This window comes from Nanorana parkeri, unplaced genomic scaffold (genome assembly GCF_000935625.1).
Source record: "Nanorana parkeri isolate BGI_ZX_2015 unplaced genomic scaffold, ASM93562v1 scaffold70, whole genome shotgun sequence".
Lineage (NCBI taxonomy): Eukaryota > Metazoa > Chordata > Amphibia > Anura > Dicroglossidae > Nanorana > Nanorana parkeri.
In genome coordinates, this window is record NW_017306338.1 from 749,296 (window position 1) to 761,072 (window position 11,777).

Genomic DNA, 11,777 nt, shown 5'->3' on the forward strand with positions numbered 1-11,777 from the left:
AGAAAAAACATATAAACAGCGCTCTCGGATGGGCAACAAATTAGCTTAGAGGCGTGTGTGCAGCCCTGGAAAACAGGAGGAGAACCTGTGGATTGTAAATATTCAAAAAACCAAGAAAGGGCGCAGAGAACACTGGCTAGTTAACAAAGTAGTGATGAAAAACTGAAGGTGGTGGCACTTACGTGTGAATGCCAGGATCTGGAGATGGACGGCCGGTATGGAGGATCGGGGCACTCGTGGTGTGGTGTCCGACTGTGATCGATGTATTAATCCAAGAGGTATATCCACGGGAGAGTGTAGATGAGAAGAGGGGACTTCGTCTGAAGTGCCGTGAGGGGTCTGTGCGGTGTGGGAGAGAGGCAGGGGGATCGCTGTTATGGTGTGCACATGCCCTAAAGACCAACTCTAGTTTGTATGGTTTTAAATATCTGTTTTGCTACCTGTGTCCTTGTCGGGGGATTTCGCCTTATCTTCTGTGTCTGTCTGACAACTGTCAAAAAAGTGGGGAAATGTACCCTTACTTTTGCCTGACAACCAACAAATAGGAAGTGAGAAAAAGTACCCAAATGGGGTCACAAGCAAGAATAAATACCCGAGAGGATTTGTAATGCTTGCACACTATCAAAACCTGAAAACTTTTTGGCTTGACTTGAGCTTCAATACAGGGTGCATGTTCTTTTGAGCCAAGGGGTCAAAATTGGATTGAAGAAAGGAGGGTGCAGGTTGTAGTACATGTCGCAGTTGGACATCAGGTGAGCATTCCAGTCACGATATTTTTACAGAGTGCAGGAGGAAACTGAGGTTTGTTAAAAACCGGTGTAAGGGGACCAGGTCTGGAAGAGAGTGAATTAGGGAATCCCAGCAGGACTCAGGGGATGGTTTGTGACTTGGATGTAGCTAGGGTAGAGATCAATGAGCTACAGGGAGATGTAATTCTCCAAAGCAACACCCACCTTAGACATATGTGCATTGAACCAGAGTATAAGCCTTGCAAGGAGAGCAGCCTTAATGTACAGTGTGAAGTCAGGGAGGCCAACTCCCCCTTTGTGTTTAGGTCCGTATAGGATCCTAATACTCACTGGAGGGAGATTCTGACATAAAATAAATTTGATGCAGCAGAGCAAAGCGTATGAAAGAAAGAGCTAGACAAGGATATGGGAATTGTATAAAAGATGTGTGGTAGAATGTCCGTTTTTAGAACATTGATCCTACCGAGCCAATATAGTTGGAGAAGATGTCATCTGGAAAGATCAGAGAGAATAAGCTTGGTCGAATAATAATTAATTGATAATTCACTGAGAACAGAATGGACAGATCTGACGGGAGTTGGATGTCCAGATATGGGATGTACTTAGCCTGCCATTTAAAGGGATGCATTCTTTATTGTGAGAATGCATCCAAGAGGAAAGGGAAATATACAGGAAGTCTGATTTCAAAGTGTTTGCCTTGAAGTTACTAAGGGCACCAAAATCTGTTTAGTCTATGCAGAATGTTGGGGAGCATTTTGTTGTCATATTTATAAGTAGAGATGAGTAAAATATTATACAATCATGATTTACCCAATCTGTTTTCTGATCTGAGTTTTCTTTGCTTTCTTTTTCAGTTTGTTTTAATTAAAAAAACAGAACGTGTGCAGACCCTAGCGTGTACGCAAAAAAGGTGGGAGTCTCAAAAGCACCAGCCTGATAGGCAAGAGTCCCATAGCACTGCTGGCATGTCTAGTCCACTTGACTCCATACCTGTGCACCATAGTCCAAGTTGAAAATAAATAACTGGGACAATTATGAGGAAAAAAACTAGGAAAAAACCTGTATCTAAAGTCAAAAAGTTTTCCTTAGTTTTAGAGTGGAGAGCGTCTCTCTTTCCCTGTTAGGGAGATTTATACTCTATTTGTCCTGGTGACCACTGTCACTCAATGATAGTGAGGGAAAATCCAATGTCACGTTCTGGGTACCAGGGCACCATCGTACGTGAGCTCTGGGGTTTGAGGAGTTGGTAGGAGTCACAGACAGGAGGGATATCTGGGATGTTGGTCACAGGAAGGAGGAACTAATGGTCTGTGCGTTCTGGGGACGCACTAGAGGCGCAGAATCTAAGGAGGGCCAGGTATTCGACAGAGCCTCTAATGGTGAGGATGATTGGCTGCTAGACACCTTCCAGGTTGCGGCCCTCTAGCGCACCCACACAGACGCAAAGGACAAGTTGAAGCACCGGGGAACTGGATACAAAGAACAGGTAGGGATGAAACTTGTAACCAAGAGGAGGAAGACAGGAACAGTGGCACACAATGAGAGAGAGAGAATGTCACAAGCAAAGGTGCAAAACACACAGCAGAACAGAAGAATATACTGAAGAGGGTAGCTATGCAAGTCACCTGGAAAGGCTAAGTAGCTTAGAGGCACAACTAGGAGCAGGAAGGTGTAAAGTATAAAAGTAAGCATGAGATGTGCATTGCGCATGCATAAAAAGAAGCAGGATAACAGAGGGAAAAGTACATAAAGAAGCACAAAGAGATGTATGCATACAGGGGGTGTGCAGACAAGGAAGAATCCCACACAGCCACAGGGTAAGAGAGGAGCACAGAAGTAAAGGGGTGACAGCGAAGCATTAGGAAGATACACTGGGAGGTAAGTGACGGAACTGAAGTACAAGAAAGCAAGTAAATTCGAGGAAGCAAACACACAAAGGCTGGAGAGGGAAAACACAGAAGTGAGGCAATGAAGGCAGTATAGAGACTCACAGCACACATGTGAAAGCATTTAAGGTCTGCAGCAATATACTAAAGGTAACCACTGAAATACTATAGTAAGGGCGCAAAGAGCAAAGCATCCGTACCAGCTGGTACAGGGAAGCCAAAGGCACAAGGATCCAATAGTAAGCACAGAGAATAAAGATCCCGGGGATAGTTAGAGACACAAGGGGTACGGAACAAGGCATAAGACCTGTTGCTCGCACGAAGAGCAACAAGTGAGGAAGTCCTTAATAGGGGAGGAGAGCAGATTAGCTGCAGCCTTGTGAGACACCATAAGCTGGCAGCCCAGAACTAGGGAGCTAAGCAAAAATCTGGCACGGATTTCCGGATATTGTGACATCCAACATTTTAAGTTGCCATCAGAACAAGGATAGAAGATAAATCTTCCAACAAGGATACTTGTAATGGTGACAACTGTCTAAGAGTTGGTTTCCATATAAGACAGGAAGTGCATGGAGACCTTCTCAATGGGATATACATAGCAAAAAACCCTGTCAGGGTTGTTACCCATTTGCTAATTAATGGAGCCAACACTTCCGTTGGGTGACACAAAAGATCCCTCCACGCTGTAACAATTGATTAATCTGTGTGTTGAATTTACTCCCCACAACCATTACTAACCTTCACTACCAGGGATTGGGTAGTGAGCAAACAAAGACTCTTTACTCTGCAAATCAATGAAAAACACACAATTTGAAAAATGCCTGGCTAAAAATAAAATAATAGCATCCAGAAATTTTCTCTTGGACTACATTAACATACTGCACTGCTGCTGAACTGCGTACTTCAGTATAGCCACACAAGGAGGTGTTTTTCATGCTGAAATGTGTGGCTTAGTAGCTTTATGTTGTAGCTAACTGCTGTCCCAGTCATTGCTGAGCAATGCTGGTCGTATGCAATGTTCAACTACATGAGGAACATTGGCCACTGCTACACTGGGATAATATGATTGTAAAAGGCAGAATAAAGCATACACAACTGATAATGCTACCAATAAGCAAAGCATTTAAGGTACAAAAACGATCAACTGCAACAAATAAAATGAGAAAATATTGGGCCGCATGATTTAAAAAAAAATTGGAAACATTTTCTCTGCACATGATTTTTCCAATTCCTGTTTATTAATCCTAGAGACACTTACTGGCAATGTGAGATGAGTACATCTACAACTCTAGGAATGTAAATCTAACTAAGGGATGGTATGAGTTTGAAAGTCTACCTCAATCTCTCCACATTTCACTTTTATTCAAGTAGGAGTAACTGACTTTCAGTTCTGATATACATTAATAAAAATAAAATGTATTGGTAGAACAGATAAGAAACTGATACTTTGCTGATTTGAACATTATTTAGCAGGTTTGGGCATTTGTGCCAAATGTAGTGTCTATTTCCATAATACAATTATCATTTGAAACTACAAAATGCCAAAAAATTATAAAAACCAACAAGAAAAGGTAATGTTTGGCTAAAACATCACAGAGATTTAGGCGCTAGAATATACTGGGTTGTCTTCTGTGAACTGTTCCGCCTGACTGCCATTAGAATGTTTTTATGTTCCATGTGTTTATTTAGGGCTATCAAACAGTTATTTTCCACAAGATACTTTTTAGCCTTTAATGTGAAAGTCACATGAATATTAAGATACAGAAATAGCGTCTCTGATCAAATTAATAAAAGGGACCTTTGTTTGTGTTATAGCCACAAGGATCTTTGACACTCCCCAACTAGGAAAGGTCACTAATCCTACAACAAGAGGGTTTCTGTTATCTAAAGATGTTATTCTTTCTAAAATCCTTGTATAAAGGATGGTAAAGAATTGATCACATGCTGCAAACACATGCCAATAACATGTTTCCAAGAAAACATGTTCTCTTCTTACCAAATATGCATTTTTCTGCCATTACTTTTATTATTTTTTAAATGCTCCTGTTATTTTTATTTGTATTCCCTCATTCTCTTCTTACCAGATATGCATTTATCTACCAATATTTTAATACATTTTTAAAATGTTCCTGCTATTTTTATTAAATAATAAAAATTATAATTAATATTTGTTGTGGTGTTGTTTTACCATTATATATATATATAGTTTTATCATTATATAATTATCTCTGTGGTGGTGTGTGTGGCTCACCAGCCAATCACTGGTGGTTTCATGGCCAGTGGTGCATGCTGGGGAAGTGTATATATACTCAAGGGAATTGCCATGTTCTAAGTCTTAGCCCAGTCCTGGTTGGAGTTCAAACCTGCCCCCGGGAACTCCAAAAGTGCAGGAAATGTTTTACTAGGCCTCAAGTCTGGAGGAGGCCTAATACTCATTGAGGAAGAGAACCAGGGAAGCTGATGGCTGCTGGAGGTGCCTGGTACTAGAATGGACCTCAGGAGCAAGTCTGGCATCTCTTACTGAAGACCTAATGCCTATCCCTCTTCAGCTGTTGCTCAAATACCCAGTATAAGCATGTGCTCTTATTTATCCTGCACTGTGGGATACTGGAAGGGACTGGTGAGTTTGGAGTCTATCTATTTTTCTCATGGATGTTCCTCGCCCTAAACCTCTCTCCCTGAATTTATACAATAAAGATCCTTCAGCATCATATCTACAGTGTGGACCTTGCTTTTATTGCTTGTATTTTGCAACGATCGGTGCGGGCCCCCCCCATTGTCCCGCTGATCTCGGGCTCAAAAAAATTAAAGTCCTGTCTGTGTGCCTATCAAAGCTGGAGAAGACAGAATCTAGAGGTGTTGCATATGGCAATCACTCAACTCTTCTTTTCAGTTAGGCTTTGGAAATGAAACACAGAAGCTGATTGGTTGCTATGGGCAAACTGCTCCAGATTCTGACTCCTCCAGTTTTGTTCAGTTCCCCTGTGTGTGCATTTTGAACAGTCAAATACGATAGGTGTTATATGGGTAAATAAAATCAGTTCTTAATACTACAATGATGCATGAGGCTCAGATTGCATGTTATGTATGATCCTAAATACAGCTGTATCATCCCTGGGTTTTGGAGACGCAGTATATAGCCTAGGATTTAGTCCAGTACCTGCTGTATAAATGTTTAGCCCAGCTAAGGCTTAGTGGAGAGAAGGGAGGGGTGGCTCCTTCCTGTACTGATTGCGTGGTGCTGAAGGACAGCGACCAGCAGACATGTAGCTTCCTGCAGTCCCAGTAACACTGATCGTTTGATCTTCTGTAATCACATCATGCTATAAAGAATACACAATGGTGCATGTGAACATAACAACTGCATTGAAATACATAGCCCTCTAGCTATACCTAGCTGTCAAACCGTACATAGTAATCAAACAGCAATATGATGCCCTTGAATCTCCACATTTCCTATACAGAAAATGTATATTTTATGTATATATAAAATAGCAAAATAGTAAAAGCATAATAACACACATAAAATATATAAAGCATCACAATGGCTCAAATTTCCATTCTACAAACGTAGACAGTATAAATAATGAAACAACATGAAATGCCTGTTAATTCTTTCAAATGCGTTGATGCAATGAAGAAGGGAAGCAATAAATGGCTATAAATCTGAGTATTGACCAGGCTGCTGTGGTCGTACAGATCATGATGAAGGTAAATCCAAGCATGGCTACATCAGTGCAGCATCTGAGGCTTCTTTGGATCAGCAACCTGTCCCATGGAAGAGCAATGTAGGGAGTAAGAGCCATCACATGTCACCAGTATTAGACAGACCTACCGACTCGCTGCCAGCTATCCACCTCGCCTCGGAATCCAGGCTGATCTTCCAGCACAGATGAAGGAAGGGAAAAGCCTTTCCTTAGCAGAAACAGGAAAGCGTCAATGGTTACACACTTCCTATGTACTGGAGCGATCTATGAGGCAGCTCCTGCACATAACACTGACAATCTCTTCCCCTACCAGTCGTCATTTCCTACAAGAAAGCTCATTGTTCTGGGTTTGCTCCTGGTATTAGTACAGACAGTGCTTCAGGTTATACATGATGGTATTTTTAATACTGCTCAGTACAGACAACGTGCTGGCTTATGCTGCCGATATAAAACTCTTCTTACAAACTCACCCGCTTTTCTGTACAACAAGCCTTTCTTGTGTACCTGGTGGTCATTGTATGTTAAAGGGAAAGCTACACAATTGAGAAGAGCATAAGAAATGTGCACTTCTTCATGAAAGAAACAAATGTGCATGTATGTTTTCTTTTAGCATCAGTTCACTGTACTTTCATCCTTTCCTGTGCCCTTTCTATTCCTCGTTCATTAACCCTTCACTTAGCACCCCTGTCCACTGGACCTTAATCCTTTACTGTGCCCTTCCTGTTCACCGTTTATTAACCCTTCACTTGGCACGTCCTGTCCACTGTACCTTAATTCTTTACTGTGCACTTCCTGTTCACCATTTATTAACCCTTCACTTAGCACCCCCAGTTCACTGTACTTTCATACTTTATTGTGCCCTTCCTGTTCACCGTTTATTAACCCTTCACTTTGTACCCCCTGTCCACTGCACCTTAATCCTTTACTGTGCCCTTCCTGTTCACCGTTTATTAACCCTTCACTTGGCACCCCGTCCACTGTACCTTAATCCTTCCCTGTGCCCTTCCTGTTCACTGTTAATTAACCCTTCACTTGGCACCCCCAGTTCACTGTACTTTCATTCTTTACTGTGCCCTTCCTGTTCCCTGTTCATTAACCCTTCACTTGGCACCCCCAGTTTACTGTACTTTCATTCTTTACTGTGCCCTTCTTGTTCCCTGTTCATTAATCCTTCACTTGACACCCACTGTACCTTAATCCTTTACTGTGCCGTTCCTGTTCACCGTTTATTAACCCTTCACTTGGCAACCCTGGTCCACTGTACCTTAATCCTTTACCGTGACCTTCCTGTTCACCATTTATTAACCATTCACTTAGCACCCCCAGTTCACTGTACTTTCATACTTTACTGCATCCTTCCTGTTCACCGTTTATTAACCCTTCACTTGGCACCCCCTGTCGACTCCACTGTACCTTAATCCTTTACTGTGCTGTTCCTGTTCACCATTTATTAACCATTCACTTAGTTCCCCCAGTTCACTGTACTTTCATCCTTTACTGTACACTTCCTTTTGACCATTGATTAACCCATCACTTGGCACCTCCTGTGCAATGTACCTTAATTCTTTACTGTGCCCTTCCTGTTCACCATTTATTAACCCTTCACTTTGGCACCTCCAGTTCACTGTGCTTTCATACTTTACTGCACCCTTCCTGTTCACTGTTTATTAACCCTTTACTTGGCACCCCCTGTCCACCGTACCTTAATCCTTCACTGTGCCCTTCCTGTTCACCATTTATTAACCCTTCTCTTAGCAGCCCCAGTTCACTGTACTTTCATCCTTTACTGTACCCTTCCTGTTCACTGTTTATTAACCCTTCACTTGGCATCCCTAGTTCACTGTACTTTAATCCTTTATTGTACCCTTCCTGTTCACCGTTTATTAACCCTTCACTTAGCACTCCCACATTCACTGTCCATTATTACCAGTGCAACCCTATTAAAAGTGCAACTTTGCTACCAGTGTAACCTTGCTATCAGTGCACCTTGCTACCAGTAACCCTGTTATCAGAGTACATAGCTTTCAGTGCTACCTTGCTACTTGTGCTATCACTGCTACCTGTGTTACCAGCGCTACCTGGTACCATCAGTGATCCCCGTACCATCTGTGCTACCAATGCTATCAGTGCTACCTGTCCTCAATGCACCTACCCTCCTCTGCATCCATGAGTACCTGTTGAATGACCTGGGGGTAGCTTGCATTTAAGTCCAAACTCCCATGAGGGGGATAACTGGCAGAGCACCAGCTATTCCTTAGATTCCACTCTCAGGGAAAAAGGGTCTTCATTCAGGATTTTGATTGGATGGGGGTTGGCCCTGGGATGCCCTCTTGAGATTTCAGAAAACAGCTGTTGTATTTGGAGCTCTTTTCTTATCATCAAAACTGTGAAGGAATGCTAAGTTATTTATGTGATTCTCAAATAGTATCAGATTGGATTTACTCTGCAACAAATTGAATTCTGCACATAACCGAAGACCATGCACACTGTACTTATTCATTTTTTTAAAACTTTTAATCCCTGTTATTTTACTGTTGCTTATGTCTATATTGTAATATCTTGTCTGTAAATATTCTCTAAGACCGTTTTCTACTAATTAATGATCTAATTGGAAGTTATAGAACTTTTGCCTGCTCCTGTTACCATCACTCTCAAGCTGTTGGTGCTTAGATTGTTGTTTCAAAGCAGGAAAATCTTTGCGCATGGTGGGATCTGAGAGTGTAATCATCACACTTGTCCCCCCAACCCCACACTGCAAAGGTTAAATGCTCGTTAAGTCTAGAGGTAGAAGAATAAGGTGTAATATTTACCTTATTCCTCCCTCTGGCAGGTCTCCACTGCAATGTGCAGCTGGTCCCCCAAAGCCTCTTCTCTATGGCGCTCTCGCGGCCACACGTTTATGTCATCAAGAACAATGTAGGGCCAATAGTCCTGCATTGTACATGGAGATGGTGAGCATCCACCCACAACCCAGGGCATCGGGGAGAAGAGGGGAGCGCTGATGCCTAGTGAGTGAGGAATAAATGAAGTATTATACCTTATTTCTCTACCCCTAGACTTAACAAGCATTCAACCCTTCCAGTGCAAGGGGAGATTTTTCTACAATCCCAGAGTATTTAACAATTTTCTACCCTTTAACAAATGTTGGCTTTAGATATACTTTTATAAATGTTTGACAAAAAAAATGAAAAACAAAACATTCAGTGCACTAACATTTTTGTGCTGAGGAGGAATGGTTCCTAATCCCCTGATTTTACATATGGTAGTCCTTTCAGGGCTTGTTCACACCAGATGCATTGCCTTACGTTTTGGTGCACTTTCTAGTGATACCTGTTCACGCCAGTGCATTAGAAAAAAAATCCTGCATGCAGCAGTTACAATATTTTTGCCATTCTGGGTAAATCAAATGAAGTCTTCCCAAAACTCTGAGCATGTTAATCTGACTAATCCCTCACAGTAGATTTGACAATTATATTTCTTATTTTGGAGACATTGTTAGGACCCCCATCCCTCCTACTTTCAAAGGGGCACACTTTTAATTTATGAAAACTGTGCCTTACTGGTGTAATAAAAATAATATGTAGCAATGAAGATCTCTGGCATTTGACATGTATTCCTCATATGTAAATGCCCACAGCCCTGTGAATAGTGTGCTTGGGAGTTGTATAAGGGCACATGAGTTAAAGTGGCTGCTCTACATCTGTAACATTTTCAGGGGTCACCATCAGAACACAGAGTTCGTAGATAGCTCCAGGCTGTGACACAGCTGTGACCCATCACTGACCCAAAGCCTATTGTATGGTCTGCTTTGGAGCCAGAGGAGGGGCAGTATTAAAAGAAACATAACATAGAATTCATGGTCTTGTGCCAGGCAAACGGTTCTAAACTGCAATGTCTCAGAGCAAGTTGATTCTTTGTAACAATTTTGCTTTGTGGCAATGAAAAAGTCAATTGCATGAAATGTCATATTTAGAAGATATTAGAGAGCAGTATATTGACTCCATGCATTTTCTTATCTGGGAAGCAACTATGGTATATATGGGGGTCGAAACTATCTTTCATTGTGAATTTGTGGGTGTTTTTTGTCAACTTTAAAATGGGAGAGAAGGAGGAAGAGAGAAAAAAGAGGGAGGAGGAGGGTAGAACAAGAATCAGTAGAAAACAAAGCTAAGAACTTAAAGTGACATTAAAACCTCGGATTTTTTAACATAAAACAATACTGTAATGTGTGCCTTACTGTTATCCATGGTAGTTTCCCTTCTCTTTGCTGCTCTTCTTTTTAAATCCTCATGTCTTCTCATGCTTGGGGAGAACTTCCCTTTGCAGCTCAGGCCTCTTCCTGTAGTACTGGCTCAGGTTGCAAACCTATACACAGATACCATGTAGCCATTCCACAGACAAGGCAGTCTGCTGCAAAACAGAAGTTCTGCCCAGCATGAGAACAGATACAGATTTAAAAGGAAGAGCAGCAAAGAGAAGGGAAACCACCATGGATTACAGTAAGGCGCACATTACAGTATTGTTTTATGTTAAAAAATCTGAGGGTTTAATGTCACTTTATGTTTGATGTCCCCAAAGCTGGACCAGGAGGGGACCTAACTAAGTGGGGAATGGATCTGTGCAGGCTAGAAAGATACAGCCAGGGGTGCCAATGTGATTGTAAGGAAATAGTACACCTATGGATGCATGGGAATGCAAATAATCGGTAACTAAGAATAACAGCATATACATTGGAGAGGACGAGCGGGACAAATGGCTATAGAAACAAATCGTTATAGTACAGCTTATCAGCAACAATCAGGCATTCTTCATCCCCAGTGTTGAGGCTACAAAGTCTGTGGGCCTGTAACAGAATAGTAATTCAGTAGTAAGAGAAATGCAGATATAACAGGACACAACAGGACAAGACATAATGTACAATGGCAAAACTGCCACTGCAAAGACATGCAGCACATTATCAGAAAAGAGAACAGGAGATCCCCTGTAACAGGAAGATGGGGCAACAAGCAAGCGTGCCCACCTCACCTATCAGCAGACAAGTAACAACATCTGTAGCACCAGTCTACCCTCAACCAAAATAGCCGATTAAAAATGAAAATTGAAGGAGGAGGGGGAAATGGAAGGAAAGTGGGAAAAGGGTGGCAGGAGAAAAAAAAAAAGGGGGGAGCACCCACTCGCAGACAGTGATAACTACTCACAACATAAGCCCAAATCAAATCGAACTGCCAAACATTGTACACAAAAAAAGTCCCCAGCCACCCACAGATATGGACAGGTAGATGCAGGGAGCTCCTCCATAGGTTGAGAGAATGTAGCGGGATCAGTAAGAGGGAGAAAGTAATCAACTTAATCCATATACAAGAATAAGGTGAAACAATGAATGGGCAGATTCCCAGTAAGTCAAATTGATGAAAATAAAAGAGGGGGTCAGTCTT

General features: G+C 41.9%; 1 protein-coding gene across 1 annotated transcript in view; it reads right to left on the minus strand.

The window, feature by feature from the left end:
- The window catches only part of CUNH1orf216 (chromosome unknown C1orf216 homolog), a 9,531-nt gene extending 2,993 nt beyond the window's left edge, over nt 1-6,538 (minus strand). The window contains 1 exon segment of the mRNA XM_018576588.1: nt 6,469-6,538. The gene's annotated coding sequence lies outside the window, so the exon portion shown is untranslated.
- Between the last annotated feature and the right edge of the window lie 5,239 nt (nt 6,539-11,777).